At 43.6% G+C, this 15,859-nt stretch overlaps 1 protein-coding gene across 1 annotated transcript in view; it reads left to right on the plus strand.

Annotated features, from left to right (window-relative positions):
* Positions 1 to 10,628: 10,628 nt before the first annotated feature.
* The window catches only part of ACO1 (aconitase 1), a 38,315-nt gene continuing 33,084 nt past the window's right edge, over positions 10,629 to 15,859 (plus strand). The window contains exon 1 of the mRNA XM_050913001.1: positions 10,629 to 10,647. The gene's annotated coding sequence lies outside the window, so the exon portion shown is untranslated. The remainder of the gene's footprint in view (positions 10,648 to 15,859) is intronic.

Here is a 15,859-nt window from a genome sequence, read left to right on the forward strand (position 1 = left end):
GACCAGGAAACCACTGACTCAGAGCTGCTGTGCTCTGTAATGAGGAAAACACAAGTAGCAGCAGAAGCCTATCTCTATCTGTGAACAACAAAAAACTGGTCTGTTATGAGCAAAGTCCCTGTTTGCTCCCCCTGGTTACCATTACATTTCCTCCTTCTACTCTGTAATAGAGTAAGTCTGTAACTAAAATGGGCTCTGCTGAATGCAGTCCAGGGTTGATTAATGGAAAGATACATACTGTGAATGCTGCTACAAGCAGTGGTTTTCTAGGTGTTTATTTCATTGAATAATGCAGGATAGGAGGGGTCTCTGGAGCTTGGAGCAGGGGCAACCTCAAAGTTAGATCCAACTCTGGTATTGAAGCAGTTACCCCCTTTCTCCCAGCAGAGCTGCTGACCTGCTCTATCACCTTGTTATGCAGACAAAACTTTACAATGTGTAACTCAGTTCAAGATTTTGGCAATAGTGTGAATTTTCCAATCCATGCTGCAAGTAAAACAATTAAAAACCTGCTTGCATGCTCTGTGACATAACTGGACAGGACCAGCAGGCGGTCATGGATGTAAAATAGAAACTTTAAAGGTGTGCAGGGCAGCCAATGGCTCGGGCAACAGCGTGACATCCTGGAGGGTCAGGCAGGGAAGGCAGTGGCGCTTACCCCTGCAGAGGGAGATGTCCTTAAATTCCCCAGGGGCCAGAGGAAATGAGCACCCAACATCAAACTGCAGTCCACAGCTAAGTTAACAGGGATCCTGCACCTGCGCATTGCAGCATGGGGACAGGCACCAGCACCTCCAGCACCAAAGCCGCAACGGGCCTGGAAGCAACCCCTGGGAGAGAAACCAAGAGCTCGGGTTTACTGGGACTACCTGCAGGTGTCAGTTGGTGCAAGGCTGGTTACGGGACAGAAAAGCCATGAACCCCGCAGCTTCCCACCACAGACCACTGGCATCATGAAACTCTAAGCACTGGAGTCCAGCCTGGCTTTCCCTCAGAGACCACCAAAACAAAGCCCTTGCCTTTCAGCCCAGGAATTTCCTTATGAACCACTGCATTGGCCCAAGATGCTGCTCCTGGCAAGACCTCTGGGTGTGTGGACTCCCTGGGTGTGTGGACTCCCAGGCTTTGTGGACTCCCAGGCTTCATGGACTCCCAGGCTTCATGTCAGCCTCTTCCCCTTCCGTGAGCACTGCTCAGCTGATGAGAGAATCAGTTCTGCTTGAGTATTTCTGTAAGTTAGACTCAACCTCAAAAATACTTCAATCCCCAGACAGTGCCATTGCAGGTGCTTGGGATTTGTTGGGAGTCAGGTACATCAGTAACTGTTAGGTTGCTCTGTATGCTTACTTTAATCTAAATAAAGGGTATCTACAGAGAGGTTTAACCCACAAGAGTAAAATGTTTCTTTTGAAAATTAAGTCTTCTTATTTTTTTTCTAACCTTTTTTTTAATGATCACATTCCAAAGCACTCATGCTACACTCCATTCATTCTTCACTAGACAAGTACAACTACTGTCTTTTTTTTTTTAAATAAAGCAGCATATTACATCTTCCTGGAAGGCTCTTCTACTCCCAGATGCCCACTCAGAACACTGGAATATAAAGTCATTTATGCTTGCTTCTGAAAGCTTAAGAGGTTCAATTTACCAACAAATATTTGAATGCATCGTCACAATTACTCATTAACAAGAGTGTCAAAGATCAAAGACACATCAAATAGTTGCTGAGGTTTGGCAATTTAATCCTAAATTAGTTTCATAAGGAAAAAACAGCCTTCAACACTTCATTCTGGTGTGTTAGCATTATGTTCAGGTTGAGAAGGCAGACTTCAGGGTAGGATTTTAGGACGGCTTGCCATTTGCCTGGGGTGTAGCCAGCGGAAGGAAAATGTGAAATAACAGGGTGTAATGTTAAAGCACAGCAGATAGTCCTCCATTAACTTTCATGTGAATGCTTACTCCAGAACTAGGGTTCTGTAGCCTAGGTAAGTAATCTTTGCAAATGGACTAAACTAAGTACTGCCAGTGCAATTTTTAGTGTGGAACAAGATCATCCAGATGGGACTCTAGTGTGGAATAGCCCTTTTGAGTCATTACCCTCCAAATAACACATTTACAAAATCTCCTAAAAGGCAAAATTACAACAAGAGCTGCATCAGGCCAATACTAAATGCTTTTAGGAGGTGGACATTTAAAAAGAGGCTTAGCCTTGCTATATGTTGAAAGCACCACAGAATTAAATCTGGCTACACAGGATCTGCTTGCATATGGAACATGACCAAAATACCTCATCAGTGGTTAGTAAATAGATTTTCAGTGGTTGTGCTCAGTTAAGATACTGCATTAAAAAAACAAGGTGAGTGGGATTTCACTGATGGAAATGAAGCATTGAGAGCCTAGTAGCATTCAAATTAACATTTCATAGTAAGTTCCATTGGGTAGATTGCTCTTGGCACAACCACAGCTTTTGATTATCGTCTGTGGTGAATGAGGCAGTCTGTTCACTGAAAGAGAGATCAACAATGGAGGTACTATCTACACACAGAGCAGTAGTAGAGGATCACCCACTCTTGTGGCATCTAAATGTTGTGCTAAGAAACAAGATAAAAAGAAACACCAACCTCTGTCATCTTCACTATGTTATCCTCAGCTGCTACGTTCAGTGGGTGTCCTGTTGGTTAGCGCAACCACTGAAGGAGATCTTAATGAAGGCTGTTGTATGGAAAGATTTGGACTACTTGCAAAGGGGCAAAAAGACTTTTTAAACAGAAATAGTATTGCAGTGCCTGGTGTGAGATGTAATTTAGCTCCATACTCACTTTTGCTAGGGGTCAGGACATACCCTTATGAAGCATCATTCTCTGCCCTCAGAGGCAGGAAAATATGTCACAGAAATATGCATCATGACTGTGCCATATCATAAATGATCTGGTCTGGTCAGGAAGCCTTGGAAGAAACTTAGTGGAAGATTCTTGAATTGTGACTGCTCTTTTTATTCAGAATGTTAACTTTCTGCAGGAAAATTGAGAAATTAAAAAGCAAAGTACTAGTACAAACATTTGGGGAAGAAATAGGCAATATCCAACTTTTCATTGAAAAGTAGTTAAGAACAGTTAATCAGTCATGTTCAGGCATAAAGATAAGTGAAATGTTATGGACAAACATAGCCTACCATTAGGGTGCAGCAGAGGAATTTCTACAGCTTTTCTCGGTATCTTTAATGCTCTTTGAGCAAAAGAAGCATGTATAGGTAGTATAAAATATAGACTTCTTTTCAAAGAGCACATTCTCTATTGCCTTCTATAATGTGCCAGCTGTTCCTTACAGCTATGATTAAATGTTTGCTTTTTATACAAGTGTCAAATAGTTAATTTCAAAGTAACAGAAGAATGTTTCCATTTTCACACTTTGGAGAAATTATTAGAACTTATATCAGAAGTTCTTCTGACATGAATGTGGAAATGGATAATAACAGGAGAGAGACAGCTGGAAAATGATTAATTTCAGGTTGAAAACAAATTTTTCTATCACCCCCATACTTTAGAGAGATTCATAAGATTTATTTCCAGATGCTTCCTTGTCGTCCTCCTCCTCCATCTCCATATAAATAAGAAGCAGAGAAGAGTAGTAAGCCTCAGCTCTTAGCTTTTGCACTGAACCCAGCTCTGCTTTCCTCTCAGTTCTGGAAGAAAAAGTTTGGCACAACCTTCTACTATGACTGAATGAGTTGCCCAAGGGTAAAAATGGTATTTTGCAAATAAGGCATAAATAAGCACTGAAATTAATGTCAGCAGGTGGATTAAATATGCGCATAGATGAATGACACCTAAGGCAAGTGAAACACTCCCTGCTGCTGTTCTTGCATCTTCGATTAGTAATGTAGTACCTTTTATTTGTTATGAGAGCAAGACTTTAACTGCTCCATTTAAGTACAATTATTATCCACAGGGACTCCAGAGGACATATGTTAATGCAGAGCCTTTGCTAAGGTAGTACGACATGTCCAGATGTTTTTCCCCTCAGAAATTAGCAACCAGGGATACAGGAAGAAGGACACTGTCCTTTCTACTTAGCGAAGTCTTGTGCTGTTTGACCACTGCTAGTGTGCAGAGGCAGTGGAAAAGACCGCTCTTTGCCTCCTGATGTAGAGCCCAGGCACTGTACTCCTCCCAGAGGCTTACAGCAAGTTTTGCACATTATTTTGCACATTAAATCCCTCACTGCAGGGCTACAGTGCTGTTTGAGCAGTCTATAAAAGCAAAAAGTGACAGTATGCCTCGGTTAGTGTAAGTCAGAACAGCTCCACTAAAAGCTGAGCAGCTACAGCAGTGTGGATCTGATCAAGATGAACTCCAGACTTCAAGTTTACTCTGAGCCTTTTCCATCATTTATGGCTAGTATATTAACCCTTGCAGAATCTATCTAGAAGTTAACACATATTTTTATGATAGTAGTATTATTTACTTATGAATGGTTTCCTATTCATTTCACTAACAGTGTCTGTCTTGAATTTCAACACATTTTCTTTTTGGCCCAGTTTCCTCTTTTTCTAACCTGCTTTTATTCTCAAAGCATTCCTTGTGACTTGTTCTCACACTTCATTTGGAGGATCATTACATGATGTTTATTTTTCTAAACGATCTTATTGCAATTGACTTCAAAATTATCTTAATTTGACTGCAAACGACCACAACTGTTCTGAAATCACCCTTGTGTTCTACGTAATACCTTCATACTTTATGTGAAACTACTTTTCTGTAATTTCTACAAGTGACTTAAAATTTCCATCCCAGCTGATTCAGAACACTGCAGCAGTGATATTTAATGCATCCAACAAATTTAGATTTTGTATTAATGCTTCTCAGCAAGCAGAAATTATTCTGAAATTTGAGGTGTGGCCATCACCTCTGTAAAAATTATCATCTCGGTTACACTCAAGTCAGCGTAACAATGACAATTAGCTCCACGTCTTAACTCACAAAATGCGTCATGGAACTCAGAAGGGCAGAATCAGCAATTGTTTTCCGTTATCTGGAGCTGCAGAAAGACACATTTAATGCAACATTAGGCCTCCACTAAGCTCGGTTAATAGTGTTTAAGACTGGAGACCACACTGATCTCAGCTGCATTGCTAAAGGTAGGTCACAAAGGTTTCCTCTTCTCCCTAACTCTGGGAGTAACTGATGCTTGAAAACCACTGTTTCTTAAGAGGAAAAGGCACAGGATTTTTGACGTTTGTATGCTTTTATTCACTTCTGAAAACAGCACATCACTTTGGCTAAATCCGCACAATTATGCAGCTCTTGTAACCTGTTCTTAAATACCAGTTAGTCCTAACCCAGAATTTGTTTGTATGTGCACATCAAGTCCAGAATTTTGAACGTGAAGTTGTTCCCACATTGCAGCAAAAATGTAAATTAAAGCAAAGACAGTGTTATTGTTTCTTCTTCCTATTCTTGTAAGAAATCTCCCTGCTATTTAAGTGGAGTAACTCCTGAATTGTGAGCTACGAAAAAGAAATTCACCATCAACTTACTTCTTAGAAGTGAGAGAACTCACTGGAATAGGCCCCACGGGAAGTGGGTAAACCAAGTTCTGGATGTCAGGGCAACTACAAATAATTACTAGTTAGTACAGGGAATGGAAGGATAGTGCTGTAGTGAACGCTCAAGGCTGTACGTTTACCAGTCACCAAATGCATGACAGCAAGCATGTAGTAGGAAACGGATGACTCTCAGGTAGGGGTTAGTGACTGCGTGCAAGTTCTTCAGGCTGGTAGAGCTGCAAAGTGAAAACAGGTAGCTTAGACTGGCCACATGATATATAGTATAGCAGCCTTGGCTCAGAGTTTGTTTCTTCTACCAACTTTCTGCCTTAGTTTACTCCCCCCTTCATCCCCTTTCAGCTGTATCAGATGAATAACATTTTCTGTTAGAGTCCTGAGCTCAGTAAGGGAGTGTTAGTGCAACTGCGATACAAATTATGAACAGCAAAGATCCAGCCTAACTGTGTTCAAGGGTATTGTACACTGCGTACGCACCAACAGTTTAAAGAATATTTTGAATACAGGTTGTTTTAGGGTGAGCATTCCCAAGAATCTAGTCCAGGTTAAAGTCCTCTACACCATTCCACTTATGCAGGGAAATACACTGGTGGCCAGCAAAGACTTCTGCGTTTACTGCAAGTTATATTATTACTCTAAACAGAGACAGGAACTGCCCTCCCGCTTCTATGGTGCACACAGTCTTTCTTTCTGATGCTCAGTACAGCGACTATAAGCTGGTCAGAGATTATCCACTTCTGAAGAAATTCTGCAAAAGCATTATGTTGTCTGGTGTTGAAGGCACAGTGCTGACAGTCAAGTGACAGCAATTTTACTTGTCTAAGTCTCAATTTATGCTTTGATTTTGGGTACATAATCCCATTCTCAACTCCGTTTTCTTCAGTTCGTGTGGCGGAATCAAACAAGTGCTTTTATTCTGCAAGAGAACTGTATGGTTCCTTGACAGTACACCTGCATGAATTTCGACTTGGGAGCAAAATCAGGATCTGACCTCCCAAGTCAATGCCCTCTTACTGGTAGTGAATGACACCAAGCCTCCGCTAAACCCCATTTAACCAGTAGATGGCAGAACTTAAATCTTTGTTTTGATACTGAAGCTGAACTATGAAGTTCAATAAGCATTACTGCAATTATATGAATTGAAGACTCATTTAAAGAAAGGCATTTAAGTAAATCAGTGCAAAAACCAAAAGCAAATTATAATATATTTATTAAAATATGCTGACCACAGAATTTCCTTTAGAGGATGCACAATCATCTAATTAAATATAGAAAAGTAGCAGGCCCTCACTTATTTAAATAACCAGAACCCACTCTGGTGTTTCTAACTGGTCTTCTGAGAGATGCTAGATTCTCTCTTTTCAGACTTGTACTACTGTTGCACAGTGACCATTCAAACAACTTAAAACAGTTGGGTGTATATGACTGACAATGAAATCTGAGCATGAACTCCTTTGTGAGCTGCCAAACAAATTTATTTTCCTGTACTCAGGACAAGCTGTAGGCCATAACCTACAAGCTACCACCTCACCAGTTCCCAAGCTCATTCACAGATGGCTTCCTGGAGTGAAACACTTTTACTGAGTGCTGACTTCATTTGAAAATACTAATTCATATCATGTTCTGCAGAATATAGTATATTATATGATGTACCCTTAGGTGCTGCTTGTGGGGACACAGCACTCCAGAACAAACCTCATCAGGCGATTTCATTATACTGCAGGTAGCCAGGAAAAGCAGGAAGACACATGCAGATTGTGCTACTGAGGGACACTTCTTTGGGATGGCTACTTCAAAGGGCAAACAGCTCTGAGTCCTCTAGGCTGACAGCTCTAGTTTATTGTCTCCCCCTCATCCCAGTACTGGCCCAGTTTGAGACCGACTGCAGCAATCCTGTGATTGCTGCAACCTCAGCGATCAGCTGAGACTTCACAGAGGATTACCACAACACAGAAGTCTACTAACTGCTGTACATTAAGGCTTTATTGGCTGTAATGAGCTGCAAGCTGTCCCTTGGGAATCCCAAGTATTTGTAACTTCTTGGTAGGATCAGAATGAGTGAAATATGTTTAGAGGCACGACAATGAAGTTAGCTGGGGATTGAACAGACATGATACACTCCCTGGACTTCTAGGACGCTGCTTGGTGAATAACCTCAAAGAACACTCTAGAAGGAATCTGAGGTTAGACCAAGCCTCTTGTAAATGGATTTCCCCAGTAAGACAGAAAGGACAAAGGACTGACACACAGTTCCTCATCTGCTGTGAAATAATTTAATGAAAAACCCTAAAAACCGGGAAGTCACAAGTCACTGCTCATGACTGCAACATGAAAGGCGTTGTTACTCCTATTTGCGTCCCTCTTCGGTGCAAGAACTGAAAGTCATTTCCTTTAACCCTGATTCAGCACAATGCATGATTGCCCAAGAAAACTATTGGACATCCTTGCAATCTGATATTAAAACCAAGAACCCATTTCAGTAAACATCTTCCTTACAAACAATGGATCTAATGTAGCGCTCACCTCCTAGCAGTACTGGGAGAGAGACAAACCCACAAACTTACAATCATCTGCTAAATAAGCCACGTTATTGTAAACTCAGCCCTGCTGAGAAGAATGACAGCCTCAAATACTCATGCTGCAAGCGCCAACCTGCAATAACCTTCAGACAGCATTACCATAAACCCTTGAATGAACAGCCTGTCTTCCAATCCCATCGTGGCCTCTGTGTCCTTACATATAACCAGCAGATGCTGCAGCAGTGCTGCCTCTCTTTCTGCGGTAAGAAATCTTCCCTCGCACCCCCCAGCCTCAGGGGCCTCCACTCCAGAACAGAAAATACAAGCCTTGCACATACTCACTGGGAGAAGTCAGAGCTGACGAATGGATTTCCCATTTCTGTTGCTGACCTGCTGTTTCACTAGTCTTTGCTCTTTGCCCAAGAGATTTTAGGGCAATCAGGTTTTGCAGCAATTGCTTTGGTATCTAGGTATGAAGGATTTTATTCATGATGCAAAACTCACTGACACACATGGACCTTGGAAGTCTGTTCTGTTACAAAAAACAACAACAAAAAAAATCACAATCCTTTTTTTCAACAGGAAGTGACCCAAAGAGTTATTGCAGGACTTTATCTCACTAAGAGGAACATACTGAAATTCTTTTATTAACTAAACGTATACAAAAATGAAAAATTCTATCAATTAATGAAACATCTAAAGCTCTGAGGAAAGCACTAAGAGGTTTTAGAAATCCTCTGGCTTCTCATACCATCAGAGTCATCTACTATTTTGTGGTGTCCTGAAGAAAACGTGGGCCCTCTCCTTCTACTGCCAAACTACAAATATGACTTTGTTCTGACAAACTCAGTCTTGTGAACCTCTCTGGCCAAAGGTTTGAAAAGAGTATTATGAATGAATGTCCAGTTTCATGTCCAAGTTAACCATTTGTTAAAGCAAATCGTATGTTCTAAAAACTCGTTCAATTCTAAAAAGAGAACTTAGTGCATGTGAATTACTCCATGACATATTTATGCTGAACAGAAAACAGGCCAACCTGGAAAAGATTTTGAATGATAACTCAAAAGTACTGTGTTTTGTAGACGACAGGACATTTAGAGGTATCAAGTCAGAGAACAGCAGGTTTAACTACAGAGGGACCTCAGAAGTCTTAACTGTATAAGTAAAATCAGTAGCAGGTGTACCAAAGCCAGGATTTCAGTTTTTAGTTAAAAAAAAAACCTACAGAACCTATCTTGTTTGCTAGACCCTGAGATCCTACCACTGACTTTCCGTGGCCTGCAAGTTCCAGCTGGACAGCGTGTAGGCAAGGAGGATCTGCCAGCACAGGTCGGTGTGCAGGAATCCAACCCACAAACAACCAGAAGAGCCACCTCGGGCATTTTCTAGGTTTTGTCCTTCTTTCCGAAGAGAGCAAAGCACTTCCATCTTCACTCTTTGCATCACCTTGCTCACCTGAGACCTGCTCCTCTGCAGCAAAGCCAGCACGTAGCCCTGTTTGCTCTTAGCCTGAGCTTTCTTCAGGGAAAAACCAAAACATTACTGCTCTTCTTTTCCTCCAGCTCCGACTCTCAGTGGTTAGCAAGTCTCCTAGCCACTGCTGTCTTAAGACCTTCTCCAGACTTGTAAGACACATCTACACTCTTTCCACGCAAATCTCCTTTCCTATTTATCTAATGATTTTCCTAGAATTAGATACTTTTTAATTTACTCTATTCAGGCCCAAACTGTATGCTGTTCTATTGTGGGCATGCTGGACACTGAAAAACACCTCATAGCACTCGGCTGTAGGGGTGATGTTAACTAGGTCCTCTAGGACGCCCTGTACTCTGACATTGTTCTTCAATATTGGCGTCATGACATTGATCTTGACCAGTTTATAAGTAACAGGCTGTTTTTGCCGAGAGCCAGGCCAGCAAGCTCTCCCCCAGGCCCTAAGAGGCAACCTGAGGTCCCTCTCCTATCGCACTGCCATGAGGAAGCAGTCCTGCGCGTCAGATGGTGTCCCGAACGAGATCCATTTGACCATCGTTTCCAGGTCCTGGCCTCAGCGACAGGACTCCTGGACCCCCTCCGAAGCCCAAGCAAGCGCGCAGGCAGGCAGCGCGCGTGCGGAGCACTTACAGCACGTGCAAAGCACACCACGGCCCGCACCCCGCTGCCTGTTTTACAGTGCCCGTCTCTGCGATGGCTCGGCCTGATCCGGCCTTGGCCCCGGTGCCACCTCCCTGCCCACCCCTCCACACAGAACGGAGCTCCATCGCCTCGTCCCCCCCGGGGAGAGGCGCCGCCCCAGAAAGGCGACGGCTCCGTGAGCGGCGAGCCCGGGCCAAGGCTGCGGGCAGGAAAGGGAAGGCCGGCCTGCTGCGCGCCCCGGTCGGTCGGTCGGTCGGTCCGCCCGCCCTCGCTTCCCGCCTCCCTGCCCGGGCGGCCCGCCGCCATGCCGCCACGGCCGGCCTTGAGGGCGGCGGGGCGGAGCCAGCCCGCCCCCACCCACCCCTTCCCTCCCTGCGCCCGGCGGCCCCTGACGGCAAGCGGCCGCGGTTTGTTCCTGCTCGGTCCCCGGTGAGTGCGCGCCCCGCGGGGCGCGGCCGCCCTGCTTCCCCCCCCCCCCCGCCCCCGGCGGCGGCTCGGGCGCCTTGAAGCCGCTTCCCTCGACGCGGTGCCCCCTCCTTTCCCCGGCGGCGCCAGGCCCTGCCGGTGGCGGGGGAAGGTGGGGGGTTGAGGGGCGTCCCTCGGGGAGAGCTGAGGCGGGTGCGGGCCGGGGCGGAGGGTGGGGATAGGCGGCAAGGCAGGCCAGGCCAGGCCAGGCCCGGCCCGGCCCGGCCGGCCGGCGGCGGGACGGAACGGGGTATCCTGCCGCCTCCCAGCGGTAGGGCCGTCTGGCCCCGGCTCCCGGGGTGGGGGCTGGAAGGGGCGTTGGAGCGGCTCGGTGCTGCGGGGGGGAAGGCGGCTCTGGCAGAGCAGCCCTGCGGGCGGCTTCGTGACACCATCTCCGAGCAGCAGCAGCAGGCTGTGCGGCCCCCCGGCCGCGCTGCAAGGGCACAGGGAGCAGAGCGGCTGGCCAGGCCCCGGCTGGCTGAAATTTGGTCTCTGCAAGACCCGGCTTTGAACCTGCTTATGCCAGGTACAGGAGTCAGCTTTTGCAGAGCTGAGAAAGAAGAATAGATTTAGCTAGAGGAGAAGAGCGGGAATGGAAGCAAAGTTGTGCTGCCCTATCCTCATCTAGGCAAAGCTTTTCCATTAATTTTCCTACTGGAACAACTCCAGCCTTGTCTGTTGCTATTTCAGTAGTATCTAAATAGTAGAGGATAGTGCATAATGTACATATCAAGCACACAGGGTGACAAAATCGTCTGTTTTGCGTCCGTGGCACAGACAGCAGGTGCATGTGCTCCGTAACAGTAATAGTCATGGAGTTTGTAGCACAGATGCAGATACTTGCCTTGTAGTCTAACCTGGCTGAGGACTGGCTGCAGAGATGCCCAGTTTCAGAATCTGGACTAGGTATATGTTCAGATTAGTCCCTGTGTATCTGTTCAGCGCATTGCCATGTTTCATAACACCACCACAGTTACCTCTTATTTTTTAACTGGAGGTTGTACTTTGATATTTGGTTTCCATCTCTAAAGCTAGTGTAGGTGGGGGGGGGGACGGACAGACAGAGAGGTCTGGACTTCAGTGTTCTTTAGTAGCAGCAGGAAACTTGGTCTAAAACAGAGGATTCTCTTTCCAAACAACTGGAATTGAATTAATATCTCTGAGCACTCAGGGCTGTTGCTATTGTTCAGACTGGCTCGTTATCAATCCACAATACTGAAGTAAAGGAAGACCACCCTAGAGAAATATTAACACTGGAATGTTTATTTAGTATTGCTTTGCTTAAAAGCAATTGTGCTGCATCAGAATGTCCTAATAAACTTCTGGGGATTGTTACTTCTTCAAAGAAAGTAAGAGGAATTTAATGTGCATAGAGTAGGAAGTGCAGCTGACTCTCGTGCCCTCCGGGATCTGTGGTGTGTGTGAGGAGTTATTCGGAAAATTGTCCATACTTTACTCATCCTGGACTTTGTGGAAGTTCCTGGAAAGGTTTTTGGTGTATGAAGGAGTCTGACCACTTAGCAGTGCTTTACAGAGTATATCGTGCAGACTACTGCTGAACTGAAGACTGTAGGGCTTTCAAACTGCATTTTTTGTCATATCGTGTTTGTAATTCTGCACCTTTCTTTCTCTCTGGTTACCTTTAGCCAGAGGATAACACACTCCTACTTTGCTATTATTCAATGAAGTTTTTATAGTAATGGTGGAAGAGCTGAAACAATAATTGCAGAAAACCACAGAAGAAATATTCTTAATATTTATATAGTAAGAATAGCAGCAAATCTCTTTTGCTAGTGTTTTCCAACATAGACTCTCACTGTAGGTTTTCACCACATAATAGCGGGAAATTTCCTCCCTCCCTGGAGTAATCACTTAAGATCACTGGAAGGATATGAATTAAAGAGTGGTCCCTTTCCTTCTTTTGAAACAGAGAGAAGGTAGAGAGGAGTCTTAATTTCCAGTATGTTCTGTTTGTTTGAATAGGAGGTAAGAATTTTTCAGGGTTCTTGCCTTCAGTGCTGCCTTAGGGAGTGGTTAGTTCAGAAGATTTCCTCTAGGTATTTGGCACTTCCTTGCAGGAACTGCGACATCCCACAATTCTAGGGTCAGGACTCCAGAAGCTTGTGAAAGAGGGTGTTTAGTTTTGGTTGTGGTTTTTGTTGGTGTGTCGTCCCCCCCCCGCCTTTTTTGCGGGGGAAAACTGCTCTGAAAAAGACAGTTGACTTAAAAATGTTTTGTGGAAACTTAAATTTGCCTCCCCAGGGAGCTTGGCCAGTAAGCTCTGGTAACAGCCAGTTGGAATTGATGAAATCTTATCAGATACGCACTTATTCTGCTTACAGACTGAAGCCATGGGTGTTTGAAAGCTGGATTCATCTACATGAACAGTTGAATAGCTGCTGAGATTGTAGGCAGCAATTTTTGTTGTGAGAAAATTATCTTTCATTATTTCCAGAGCACAAATTCAGGATTTGTCTTGAAACGGCATGAAAAGTTAGGACTTTTTCCCCACAATGCCAGATTGATTTCACAACAGTAGTAATCCTCTCATCAGTTCTTCATCCTGAAAGGACTTCTTCCACCTACATATCTTTGATAGCTCTGAAACAGTTCAGGTGGAAAGTTGCACAAAAGGAATTTTAGGGGTGCAGAGACAGGAGTTTACAGAGCTGGTACAATGGTCATGGTGTGAGTAGAGGGCTGATTCACAATACTCCCATTTTGTTTCCCCTTCCCATGCACCTCTGCAGTGTTACTTCCCCCCTTCACATGAGCCTTTTGAAACAAACAGACTGATCCCGAGATGTCTTTTAATCCTGCCTGCTGAAATTGAAACCAAATTTCAAACCAAACCTTTGTACACACTTACAGCACTCTCTGTATTCCAGACTTCTTGCAGTGCTTCTGCGTTAACTTATCAGTGGGAACGTGTTTCTGTGTGTTACACGGGATTTTTTTTTTTTTTAACTAACACTGAAAGCTGGTTCTTTCTTAAAACTGGTCCATGCTGCATATTTGTTAATGAACAGTCTAAGACTGCTAACATAGGGGAAATGAGCAGCAAGTTTGTAGAGAGGTAGGAAGTAGGTTAAAGTTCAGAGTTGGTCTTTCAGGGGAAAACAAAAAAATTCAAGGCTTCATTTTTCAGTGTTCTGTAGCTCCAAATAAGCTTCCCTGTATTCTCAGGCATAATACTGCTCATTTTGCTGCAGCAAAAAGAAAATTAGTCTCTACTTTTTAACTAGGACACTCAGTGGTGAGTCTGCTGACACAGCATTCCCTTAACACTTATGCCTGCTTAATTAGGATCTGGATTTTGTTAACTGTAAGGCTAGATTGCGTTCCAAAGGCTGTCTGAGGATACTAGATACATGTGCTTGCCTGGGTCACCAAAAGCTGGCAAGATGTATACAAAAGAAGCGTTTGCCTGTCCCTTAAGGAGTAAGTGAACTAACTGTGTTGAAGTGAGGGAGGAGGTAGCATTTGGCTTTCTGGAGGGATGAATTGAGGGAGTTTAATATCCACATCTTGGAACTGGACACACCTCTAAACTTCCAGCTCACTGGGAGCTGGAGTTACTTTAAGACCTAAAGGTTTAGTTTCACAAGCTTGATCTCTGAACTAAATCTTCAGTTCCTATATGTGCAATACAGCGCTGCTGACAAAGTGAAATGGTCAGAATGCTTATGACAGCCTGTGAAATAGATTATAGGAATACGCACTTAGTAACCTGTTTAGTGCACTGGCAGTGTAGCATGTTATGGCTCTGAATAAATAAATATTTTAGCATTGCAGTCAAAGTTCTAGGCATCAGGAGACAGCAGTAAAATCTGCAATCCAGGGTCCCATTTGTGTTCAGTACAGAGTTCCTCTTGAGTGTTGAAGTTGAAAGGGGCTCCCTGAAACTTTGCTTAGAGAGCATTTGAAAAAAACTCCTTTACATATTACTGCATTTTCTTCCCATGTGCAATAATGGTGTAGTTTATACCAGCAGAATAGTTGCTCAGTCATGAAATTGTTAGTGGACTTCTTTTTAAGAATCTATACATAATGACTGACTTTTCTGTGTAACAGAGAAACACGAAGATTCTTTCTCAAATCTCTTAACTGTTAGCACTGAAATCTAGTCACTGACTGCTAACAGTGATGCAGCACTGTATATTTCTCATATAGTGGCCTTATCTGTCACAGGTAGAGTAAGTGTTAAATAGTAAGAGCTTCTCTTAAAACAAGAAACCTGTGTTTATTGCAACAGTAGTTGTACTCATCTGTTCTGTGCATATCCAAAAGTAATTATAGCTAGATACATTATAAAACAAGACTCTGCTTGTTCTAGTAGTGGTGTTGAACTCTCTCCAAATGCTGGGGGCATTTGTGGTTTTTTGCAAGGGTTTTTTTTTGTGTGTGTGTGGTTTTTTTGTTGTTGTGGTGTTGTGTTTTTTTCCCAGGGTAACAAAAACATTTTTCTTAGGCAACTTGGATATTTAAACTAATTTTTTTTTCTACCACACAAATATCTGTGTTAGTTTTTTGTCTAAACTGACTTGAATTATGGATGGATTTACTTACCAAAGTTTTACTGCTGCAGACACCTGACTAACACTGGAGAGGCTGTCTTTCCATATCAAAAATGCAGACTTCTGGCAACATGCTTAACTTGGATCTTTTCCTTCCTTGCTTTTCAAGCAAGGTAGGCATACACAGAGCATGCTGCAATTCCAATAGGACAGAAGTTCCTACATGCTGGACCTGCTAAGAGATCTTTGTTCATGGCTAAGCGATCCATAACTTAGATAAACTGGAAGTAGTCATCAACATGTTTAATTAAGGCCCATTGCTGAGCAGAATGTGAAACCATGAGAAGAGCTATGTAAGTTGCAGAGACTCATTTTCTATTGGGGAACTGAGCAATAGCCCTCAGTTTAAGAAGTGCTGTTCAGCTATATATAATTCTTAGTAATGTGAGAAAATGCATGCTTAATATTGTCTTGATAGATTTACAGCTCAGTAGCCTGCTGCTCTGCTGCAGCTCCCCTTAGATTTTTTAGCTACTTGCTTTTGCTATTTAGAGGTGTTTGTCACATACTGAGCAGCTAAGTACAGATACACACACACACACACACAATGTCAATCAGCTGATGAAACTAAAGGAAATAACTTGGGGGAGTAGGAGGAG

This window comes from Gymnogyps californianus, chromosome Z (assembly GCF_018139145.2).
Source record: "Gymnogyps californianus isolate 813 chromosome Z, ASM1813914v2, whole genome shotgun sequence".
In the NCBI taxonomy this organism is placed as follows: domain Eukaryota; kingdom Metazoa; phylum Chordata; class Aves; order Accipitriformes; family Cathartidae; genus Gymnogyps; species Gymnogyps californianus.